The sequence below is a fragment of the Mirounga leonina genome, unplaced genomic scaffold, assembly GCF_011800145.1.
Source record: "Mirounga leonina isolate KUSES-001 unplaced genomic scaffold, KU_Mleo_1.0 Mir_151, whole genome shotgun sequence".
Taxonomy (NCBI): domain Eukaryota; kingdom Metazoa; phylum Chordata; class Mammalia; order Carnivora; family Phocidae; genus Mirounga; species Mirounga leonina.
This window is the reverse complement of record NW_023270377.1, coordinates 87,782,571-87,794,303: the sequence shown is the minus strand read 5'-3', so window position 1 is coordinate 87,794,303 and position 11,733 is coordinate 87,782,571.

Genomic DNA, 11,733 nt, shown 5'->3' with positions numbered 1-11,733 from the left:
GACAATGATTTAAGAATCATTCTAAGTGTCTTTGGTCTTCCCTTCCTCTGTTAAATCATTCTAGCATACAAATCTGACCATGATAGTCCTTTGCACAGTATTTTTTAATGACCCTCCATGGGTTATTGGACTAACTCTAAATTGATTACCTGGAAGGCAATGCCCTTCATGATCTGCCTACTGCCCAAATACATAGTCTCATGCTTTTTGGCTTCTCCGTTTTCACTTTGAATTTCAACAATACTCAACTATTTGCCAGGTCTGTCCATGTATGGGTACATGCATTGTACATGACACACTTCTATTCATCCTTGAGCTGCTCTTAAATACTTCCCTAAACTTGACATTGCCCGGGCCTTTGTTTCCTCTTATTTTTCCTCAGTACTTTGTTGTTGTTGTTGTTGTTGTTTTTAAGATCTTATTTATTTATTTGAGAGAGAGAGCGAGAGAATGAGAGAGAGCATGAGCAGGGGGCAGGGGTAGAGGGTAAAGGAGAAGCGGACTCCCTGCTGAGCAGGGAACCCGATGCGGGACTCCATCTCAGGACCCTGGGATCATGACCTGAGCCGAAGGCAGACGTTTAACCAACTGAGTCAACCAGGCATCACTTTTTCCTCAGTATTTTGTACAAAATATGTCTGTAACAGTAAATGTCCATTAATTCACAAAATACAAATACAGTGACTGTTCAGAATGTGACAGGGGTCTTCATTAAGATTCTTTCCTCACCACCCTGCCCGCTTTGGGAAGAGGGCTCTCAACTCTGTTTTAAACCCAAACTCTTCGTTCCTTACTTCAACTCTTTGACTTGAGGCCTTATATTGATGTCCTCTACTCTCCTGAGACTTTTCAGACTTTCTGTTTCATTTATTCCTAGATTTCATTTTGAATGCCATCTTTCCAATTTCATTTTGTTTGGTGCTTTTGTTGTTGTTGTTTGTTTTGTTTTGGTTTTGGCCAGAAATGCACCCAATAGCACCTAGTCCAGACTCCTGAATCTCAGTAGGAAAAGCACTAGAGGCTTCAATATAAACGGCAGAGTCCTATAAGCACTTTTTTTTACATTAATTTTTTTGCTTAATCCACCTTGAAAGGAGGAATTATGTTTATGCCTGGCATAGAAAAAAATATATGTTTAATTAGGATATATATAATTAGGATATATATAATAATATATAATATAATAATTTTATATATCCTAATTATATATATCCTAAATATATATATATTTAAAATCCTATACATATATGTATAATTAAGATTTTCCATAATGCTAATTAAATAAATGAACAACTAAATTAAATTAATTTGTTATTGCTACCGTGGTTACTACAGGGCGATTTTTGACACTGGTATTCTATTCAATTTTCTCTCAAGTAGTTATAGTCTAAGAGAGTGCTTTATAAATTGTACTCTATGGAGTCCTCAGAGGGTGATATGGGTATGCTGGAGGCAGGGGATGAAAGACTAGGAGGGCCAAGTAGGCAGGACTCCAAGCAGCTCACATGCATTTCAAGCGGAGAAAATCCTCTAGTGTGCATTTTACGTGTTGGACTTCTTCCAAATATTTCAGCTGAATAAATGTTTCCAAGACTAAAAAAATTTTAAAAACTCCAAAACCACTGATGCAAAACTAAACTAGAAAGTGGCAAAGGGTAACTTCCCATAGCACTTAAACCTGCTTACCTTGTCTTGATTGTACTTTAATAAATTTCCATGAATTCAAAACTTTTCTATGATACTGAATTTGCCAAGAAGACAAACAAAGCATTACATTCTTGGCAAAGTTGCTTCTACATCTTTAATGATGACAGACTTCCCAAGAATATCTGATGGACCGAATCTGCATAAGCAAAAGGATTTATTTACCCCAGCATTTCTTCACATAGGAAATTCAATGATTTAATAATTCCATACCACTTTAACTCCCTTGGCACCTAGAACTTGAAATGCCTCCTGCCTGGAAGACAATTGCCAACAATGAACACCTTGGAAAGTGCTAATGCAAAAGGATTAGTAAGCTAGAGCAGATAAAATGAATTATGCTTAGCACTTACAAGTTTTATATGGGCAGTAGTAGGCTAAATGAGGTATTATTAGTACTGTACATTGTGCCAGAGGCAATATCTAGCTCGGTAGTGCTTTATGCTACTTGATAAACCAGCCTCCACAGTATGTTCTTCCAAGCTGCTGCTGACAGAGCAAAGTAACACACAGAGACAAAATCCTTTACGTTCCTGTGTTCCTTGAAATAAAGGAAGATAAAAAAAATCAATGCATTATGTTAATATGAGAATCAAATAAAAATGTACTGTGGATTTTTTTTTTTTAACACATCTCCTACAGCTATTAATCCACACCAGAAAATCAAAGGGAATGGTTACTCTGTTAAATAGGACTTAAAAATTTCAAAGATACTTTTGAATTTTATTTTATTCTTTTCTTTTTTCAGCACTGACAATCTCCACATTTTCAAAGGAAAAGGGCTTTTTGGGGTTTAAGTGATTTGTCTCATGGTGTCAATATCTGTAGCAGAGATATCCAGAGACAGTTTGCAGCTTTATGACCCTTTAAGGAAAAGTGGTAAAATGTCATCCCTGTTCCTTCTAAATAGATGGCATATTGATAGCAATGAACACTTTGCCAACATTAGCACAGAAAGAATGCCCCATTTCAAATCTCAATATTGAGAATATAAGGACAAGGAGCTATACAATGAGGACACTGCATGTTTATGAAAGTTATGCTTTGATCCAATCAGACCTAAATTGATATGTCATACACTTTGCCTTCATTAACGTGTGTTATCACTCAACTTCCTGCCAGAGAGTTCCACATCATCTTCCACTTTTTAAATTAGGCACAGTAGACTAGATAAGAACATTACATTAGTTTGAGAAATATATTTGCCAGTAAATGGTTTTTATGCAAGAACATATGCACCCTAAATACTTATAAATTGGCTTATTGTAAACACTACAAATCATTTAAAAACTACCTCTATACTCACAGAGTGCAGAGTCTGCTAAAGCATCATTTTAAAAGTTGTGGCAGCAGATAATAAAATATTACAGAATCAAGATTTCACTTTCCCTTATTAACTCTCAATGTTTGATGTAAGTCTGCAGGCTGAATAAAGAAAATCATCCCTATTGGTCCACTGCAACGATTAATGAATTCATTCATTTACGCATCTATTTATCTAGCTATCCACTTATTTGTCCCATTGAGTGCCTCCTACGGGGTACGTAACTGTGCTGGGTGCTAAGGTCCAACATACAATACACATTCTGCTCTTAAGGGCATGACGGTATTGTGGGATAGACATATGGAAAATAACACGAACAATAGAAATGTAAGAAGATCCAGGACAGAGGTGAGCTTTGCTATGGCAGCAGCTGCCAGAAGTTAATTTGGTGAGTTCTTCAGCTATTCCAGTGACCAAATGTTTCAAGGGGAACTTGAGAAGACTCGTGTTCCTTTCATAATCCTTTGCTTGGATTTGGAGCCTTCCTTACATCTGATAACCCCTCAGTCTTAAACTTTCAACCGGGGCTTTACTGTCGCTACCCAACTGCCCCGAGAAGTTGTCTTCTTGGGGAAATCTTCTCCTCAGCTGAGCAAACTCTTCTTGCAAACTCCTTTATGGTTCTGGATTTGGGCAGGGTTTTCCCCTAGAATACCACAGGGCAACTGCCAAGATGCTCACTTCCTCCTCCTGGGTCTAAGGGATGGCATCCTGGGGCGCCTGGGTGGCTCAGTCGTTAAGAGTCTGCCTTCGGCTCAGGTCAGGATCCCAGGGTCCTGGGATCGAGCCCCGCATCGGGCTCCCTGCTCAGCGGGAAGCCTGCTTCTCCCTCTCCCACTCCCCCTGCTTGTGTTCCTTCTCTCACTGTGTCTCTCTCTGTCAAATAAATAAATAAAATCTTAAAAAAAAAAAAAAAAAAAAAAAGATTAAGGGATTGCATCCAGCCCTGACTTGTGCCTCTCTTTTGTTTGGGGGCAGGGTCCTTTCCCTTTCTTGTTCTGGGGCTTCTTGAGAGTTCAGAGTACCCAGTATAGTTTAGCTCTAAGGTATAGCTTTCCTTATTTGCTGAGCTTTGTTTGGGGCCTTTGGGCCCTATGCTTTCTGGTTTCTCTTGCCTCCTCATTTAGGAAGCATCTCAAACACAACTGTTTGTATCTGGTTGTTGGGCTGGCCCCAGGCCTCCACTAGATCTGGAGCGAGGCCAAGCCAGGGCCTTGTAAGGGTATGCAGGAGCACTGAGCAGTTCAGGAGCCAGCTACTATGAGATTGTTGGTAAGTTCTGAGCCTTCAGAGAAGTATCCTGAACCTCACTCTTGAGTCTGAATGAGACTCCTTAAGTGTTTTTACAATTTTGTGTCTTATTTATGGAGTGATGTATCCCTTCCATTCAGAACAGCCCCACCCAGCCATCCCCTCAGCCTCTGGGCTTCTTCTTGCCTCCTAAAAGCAGAGCTGCCTGGTTGGTCTCTACCCTGTGTTGGGAGCCCAACCACCATGCTCAAAGTTTATAAGCAGTTATTTATATGAATCCTTGTTATGTCAACTGGTTTGTATTGCCTATTTTGATTACAAAATACAATACTTAACAAGTATTAATAAAATATTACCAAGTCCAAAGGCCCCAAACAAAACAAATATTTAACAAACCTTCAGGTTTGAGAGAATTTTTAAATTTCTTTCTTGAAAGTCAAACTTCCCTTTGTCCTAGTTTCACAGAGCTTTCCTTAGCTTCTCAATATGTAGCCAGAATTTCAGTTTCCACCATCAGAGTCCACTCCCGATGTAGTTCTTATTATCAAACTGACACTTGCCTCTGTACAACTTGACGGCATTCTTCACACTCCTGATTCACTTATGTCTGCTCATTAAAATTACAAAGCGCACCAGTCCTACAGAAAATTAGAGCCCTCTTCCCAATCAATGACATTTCAGTATCAAAAGTTCAACTGAGTTTCAAGAATGCTATGATTTCCAACTCGTATTTTAAGAGATTTTAAAAATAATAACCATCCCTAAAATTTACCATAACATAGGTGCCATGACATTACAACATTGTTTTCACACACAGAACTTGTGAGAAAAATTTTGTGAGTTTATAATCACTTCACTTTGAAAGTAAATGTTAAAAAAAAAATAAATGTTGTTTCTTACAGGCTGCCTTTTCCTACTGTGAATTTGGCTGCCTCAATCTCAGGAAATCTGAGCTTTCCCTTGGATAGCATTAGTCATCACTTTCTCATTATTAAGCATCCTAAAACACTGTCCCATACTGATTTTTCTTCCTCCACATCTCATTTCAGAATATCTCTCCTTGTCACTATGCATTAATGCATAGCAAATTCCATAATATGTTTTCTACCTACTCCTGTGGCTATCTCTTGCATATGGCAATTCAAAATCTCACATCAGGCCCAAACTACCATATCTGGCAATGCAACATGTTATTCAAGGAGGCAGGAAAGCAAATAGTATGAGTTATAGTTATTCTACATTGAAAAGAGAATGAGATAAAGAAAGAAAGAAAAAAAATATTTACATGTATGCAGTCAGATAATACTTTTCTCCATTTGTCCTTTATGGAGAGTTACTTTTTCCCAGTGAAAGCTGGTACTCCATTCTCTAATAACATCTATAATATCTAAAGATGTTCTTGAGTTTAGTACCACCTAGATTAATAGTTATCTAATCAATCATCAATTGCCCCTTGAATCCATTCATTCATTTTAAAACATTTATTGAGAAGTTACTATGAGTCTGTCACTATATAGGAACTGAAGATTATAGTGATAGCTGTGATAATTGTGATCTTTGGCTTCATGGAGCTTGCAATTTACCAGAAAAGACATTTTACGCAATGTTTACTCACATAGTTAATTGATATCAATAGTGAGAAATGATAGAAAATAAAATTAGAAGATGGGGTGCTCTTATAAATGGACCCTAAAAAATTTTGCAGAATCAATTATAGCTTCTCTGAGGAAGTTAAGATCTAAAAGATGAATTAGTCACTGAATGCACTGGAAATAATACTGTAGGCCACCAAACATAGGGAATAGCAGTCTGAAGACTATCAGGGCATAAGAAAATCTAGCTCCTTCAACTAGCTATTAAAAAGCCAATATTCCTGGGCGCCTGGGTGGCTCAGTTGGTTAAGTGACTGCCTTCGGCTCAGGTCATGATCCTGGAGTCCTGGGATCGAGTCCCGCACCGGGCTCCCGGCTTGGCGGGGAGCCTGCTTCTCCCTCTGACCCTATCCCCTCTCATGCTGTTTCTCTCTCTCTCTCTCTCTCAAATAAATAAATAAAATCTTAAAAAAAAAAAGCCAATATTCCTAGAGAGAGGGGAGCAAGAATTAGACAGTATGAGATGAAGAAGGGTCTCTATGTTTTGTATGAGATTCTATCTATTAGCACAGAGTGTGAATATACATTGGGAGATCCTTCAGAGCTTTCAACAAATGTGTGGCATGAAAAAGATCTCACTTTACAAAGACCATTTTAATAGTTATATGAATGGATTAAAGGTGGGTCGAGAATCAATGTGGATGACTCACAACCCAACAATTACACTCCCAAGTAGCTACCAAAGGAAATGAAAATATTTGTCCACACAAACATTTGAACATGAAGCTAATATTATTCATAGTCACCAAAAAGTGGAAATGACACAAATGTCCATCAGTTGATAAATGGAGAAACAAAATGTGATATGTTGACACAATGGACTACTACTCAGAAATAATAAGGAATGAAATACTGATTCATGCTACAACATAAATGAACCTCAAAAGCATTATGCTAAGTGAAAGAAGCAAGAAATAAAAGACCACATATTATATAATGAAGTGTATATGAGATATCTAGAAAAGGCAACTATATAGATAGAGGTAGATTAGTGTTTTTCTGAAGGTGGGGGGAGGGCGAATGGGGGTTTGCTGTATATGAGCATGATGGATCCTATGATGAAAATCTCCTTGGGGCGCCTGGGTGGCTCAGTCGTTAAGCGTCTGCCTTCAGCTCAGGTCATAATCCCAGGGTCCTGGGATCGAGCCCCACATCAGGCTCCCTGCTCCACAGGAAGCCTGCTTCTCCCTCTCCCATTCACCTGCTTGCATTCCCTCTCTCGCTGTGTCTCTCTCTGTCAAATAAATAAATAAAATCTTAAAAAAAAAAAAATCTCCTAAATTGGATTATGATGATGGTTGCACAACTCAGGAATTTACTAAAAATCATTGAATTGAATAGTTCAAAACAGGTGAATTTTATGATATATAAGTTATACCTCAAAATAGTTGTTAAAAACAAAATTGATATGGGTGTATTTGAAAGTTATTTAAAAAATACAGTAGTCTCGACGTTATGATTGACTTGGCTATAAACATTGTGGGAGAGACTGTGTGTGTATTTCTTTTTTTTTTTTTTTAAGATTTTATTTATTTATTTGACAGAGAGATAGACAGAAGAGCACAAGCAGAGGGAGTGGCAGAGGGAGAGGGAGAAGCAGGCTCTGCACTGAGCAGGGAACCCGATGCGGGACTTGATCCCAGGGCCCTGAGATCATGACCTGAGCCGAAGGCAGACGCTTAACCATCTGAGCCACCTGGGCGCCCTGTGTGTGTATTTCTTTCTTTTTTTTTTTTTTTTAGATTTTATTTATTTGACAGAGAGAGCAAGAGAGCACAAGCTGGGGGAACAGTAGAGGATGAGGGAGAAGCAGGCTCCCCGCCAAGCAGGGAGCCCGACACGGGGATCAATCCCGGAACCCCGGGATCACCACCCGAGCCGAAGGCAGACGCTCAACCACCTGAGCCACCCAGGCGCCCCTGTGTGTGTATTTCTGACAAGAACAATGGTGTGGATTATGGAGCAGATGGTGCAGTGGGAGGATAATTCTGTCAGTTATAAGCACATCCTGATTATTCCACCTTTACAAGTCATTATTCTTCTACTAAAACATTGGAAATGCCTGTTCTTAGAAATAAGGCTAAAAAGAATCCTAACATCAAATCTAGCACCATTTTCCAACCACACTACTCTTCTAAAGCTCTTTATGCACAACAAATCCATGCCAAAGGTGTAGACTGTGGAGATTTCCCTGGTAATCCTGGGTATGGTAGATGTCATGGGGACTTTCAGTTCTATGGCACCCAAACAACTCCACAAAAATTAACAAATGTGTAATGCTAATCTGAGATGGTAGCACACCCTCTTGGCTTTGAAGAGACATAGACTGTATACATAAGCCTCTGAGCACTCAGAAGAAAAAGAGGAAGGAAAAGAACACACACACACATATTACAGGGATCTTATTCCAATCAAAAATGTATTCTAAGAAAAACATGCCATGTATCTTTCTTCTACTTTCATTCACATATTTTGGTTTGGGCCCAAGACAACCTGCATATTTGAATTATCAGTCTTACTGCTAAATAATGTACAAAAATGCACAGACAAGTATAGACTGTGTTTTGCATCTTTTTTACCATGTGGCAAGTTTTTTCATGTTACTCAATCTTTACTACATCATAACACACAACTCTATTCCTTTTAGAATTAAACATAATGCAGATACAAAAGGAAAAAAAATCCCTAAATATGAGAGATAGCAAATCATTATTTCTCAATTGCGGTAAGAGGCATTTGTTCTGAATATTGGAAACTCCGTATTTTCTTATATGGGTAATCAGAAGTAAATTTGCTGTGGAATCACTGTTGTTCCCATTTATAGAAACACACAAAAAAACATATTTTACTGCATCTTTTTCCTTAAATAATAATACTTACTGAGTACTTACTATGTGCCAAATTTATAAATGGTATTATACACACAAACAAACATACATACACACACTAAATCCTCAGTATAATTGTATAAAGCAGGTACTATTATTTTTCTTAGTTTATATTTAAGGAAACTGAAGCACGGAGTAGTCAAATAACTGCTTGGGTAACATGCCTAGTAAATGGCAAAGCAAAGATATAACCTAAGGCTTTCTATCTCCAACGTTCACACGTTTAACTACTCTGCAATATGCCATGCTTCTCCTTCAGCTTTATAATTTCTTCCTGTACTTTTACAAGTTACTTCTTTACCCAACCAACCACTCTAACTGATGTAGGTTTTAGGGTTTTAGAAATCCCAGTTCTTAATGTTACAAAGATTTTAAGACTTGAATTCTCTATGTCTTTATTTTTTTATCCATTGCATCACCTGAACTCCAGAATTATTATCTAAAGCAGAAGAATACAAATGCTTTGGAATAAGAGATGTGTGGACTAAGAAAAGGAGACAATCAGAAATACTTTGTCCAGTTATTTTTCACAGGACTTATTTGACCCATGATAAAACCTCATTCACTTGTACAATCAATTTTGATTTTTAGAATTATATGTCCTGATTAAGGGAGTTATGAAACTGCATGATATATGCTGGAAACTACAATATACTTAATATTGATGAAGGATAACACTTAAAGCAAAGAAGATTAAGAGACGAGGCAGGAGGAAGAAACTGCCTTATGTGATTTTTTTTAAAATGCCTATTTTATTCTGAAGATATTTTATACACAATTAAATGTTTTAAGTATGGAAGTGATTAGGTAATAATTGCATTCTAAGAAAGATCACTTTAATTGTAGAATAGCATATTAATTTCAGACAGGACACGGAGCTATGACAGAGACTGTTGCCATAGTCAAGGTGAATGATGATTAAAGCTTGTATTAGAAGAGAATAGTAATGATGATGGAGAGGTAATTCTATAAGAAATATTTCAGAGGTAGAATCTGAAATATTTGGCACTTTACTATATGCAGGGAAGAGTAAAGAATCAAGTATAATTCCAGGTAATAAGACTGAATGATTCATTGAATAGAAGGGCCTTCAAGAGAGAAACAGAATACACAAGAGGAAAAGGGTTGGGGGATAATTAATTCTTTTTAGTGTCTATACATGATTCTCTATAATAAAATAGAATTTGAAATAGAGGGAAGTTGAGTTGGAAAGGGTTATAAAAGGAGGCTATCAACTTTCTATTGCTATAGAGAGATAACAGTATGTTTTCAACTCCTTCTCTCAAAGGGTCTCCACAAATTAAATTGAACAACAGTCTTAGAATTGTAGTTCCAAGTGTTACTATCATTTCACACCACTTGTATCAAGTAACAAACCAGAAAGGAATATGATACCTCAATTGGGCTTTATTTTACCTGAGAAAAGTTTTAAAAGAATTTATAAATATCAGTGTGTAAGCTACTTTTAAAGTTTCAATAAGTTCCTTCCTTTCAAGTTTATTTAGCAAAAAATTATTTGAGCCACCGTTCTGTATTTGGACACCTGCCTGGCTCTGCAGAAATAATCAGTGGAATTGCCTTGGTCTTATACAAATGCAAGCACAGACGTATGAATCACCCCCCCTTCATTCCCTATCAAACTGTTCCTCCTCTTGATTCCTATAGTTTATGTGCTGCTACCCTTTTAGACTGATTAAAGATTTGAACTTTCCATATCTCTTCATTAGATGTTTAAGAAGTTGATAATTTCAGCATAGGTTTATATTCTGCCACATATCCTAAACCAGTAAAACATAAGGATGGCGTCCATAACAATGACACATACATACATTGTGCATTTGTTATTTAAAAGGACCCTTTTTGTAAAATAATTATTTTTCCTTTAGATATCGAAATATTACAGAAGGTTTGTATAATTTATTAGCATTTATTTTAAATGCCACAACAATGTGATGTCATGTGAGCTGTTATACCCACTTCACAGATGAGAAATCTGAAGCTCAGAGTGGACACAGAGCTAAGGTCTTTCCATGGTATTAATCCAACTAAAAAATTCTATAAAATATTCTTACCCTTCTAAATTATACTTTTATAGCATAATTAATTATTTTATGATTTCTTTTTTCCCCTGCACATCAATTCTGATTATCTTTGTGCACTACAAGGAACAGAAATGTGAGACTTCAAAATTCCAGTCAGGGGCATGACTTCGGCATTGCCAACTTTCTCATAGAAACTGTGTAAGATTATTAACACTTAACATTTCAAGTAACACCTGCATCACTTTTACATTTTATTGGTGCTGCTTTTTGTCTACTCTGGGCTTTTGTAGTCTTTTTATTTCTTCTAAAAGATTACAAAAAAATGTTCTTCAAGTTTATATTTTTCCACAAAGAATTGAGAAGTATTACTCCTAGTATTAATTTCACCAAATAATGTATTGCTTTTCTCAGAAAAAAAAAAAAAGTGACACTTGGGGATCTAAATTGAACATTTTCAAAACTTTACAAATTCTCATCCCTTTCTTTTGACCAAAGAAAAAATACAGAAAAAGGTAAAATTCACATTCTTGATTCTGAAATGAGAACAGCTATGCAATTCTCAAAGCTGGTGTTTCTGTCTCCACAATTACACTACTCACTTTCTAAAACATAAATGTGCCTGTGAGCTTCTCAGAACAGCAGGGTTGAGTAACAAATAGCAGATGATAAAACATATGTGTTCTTCTGGACTGAACCTCAAAGCATAATAATCCCATCAATGGAGTGTAATAGCAGGTCAGATGCAGAAAGTCACTTTTGATTCATGAAAACTCCAGTTCCTAATTTCATAGACAATGAAAATAAAGCCCAGAGAAATGGAATTAGTTACTCAAGGCTTTATTTGTCACATCCAAGAACTATACAGCAAGGAA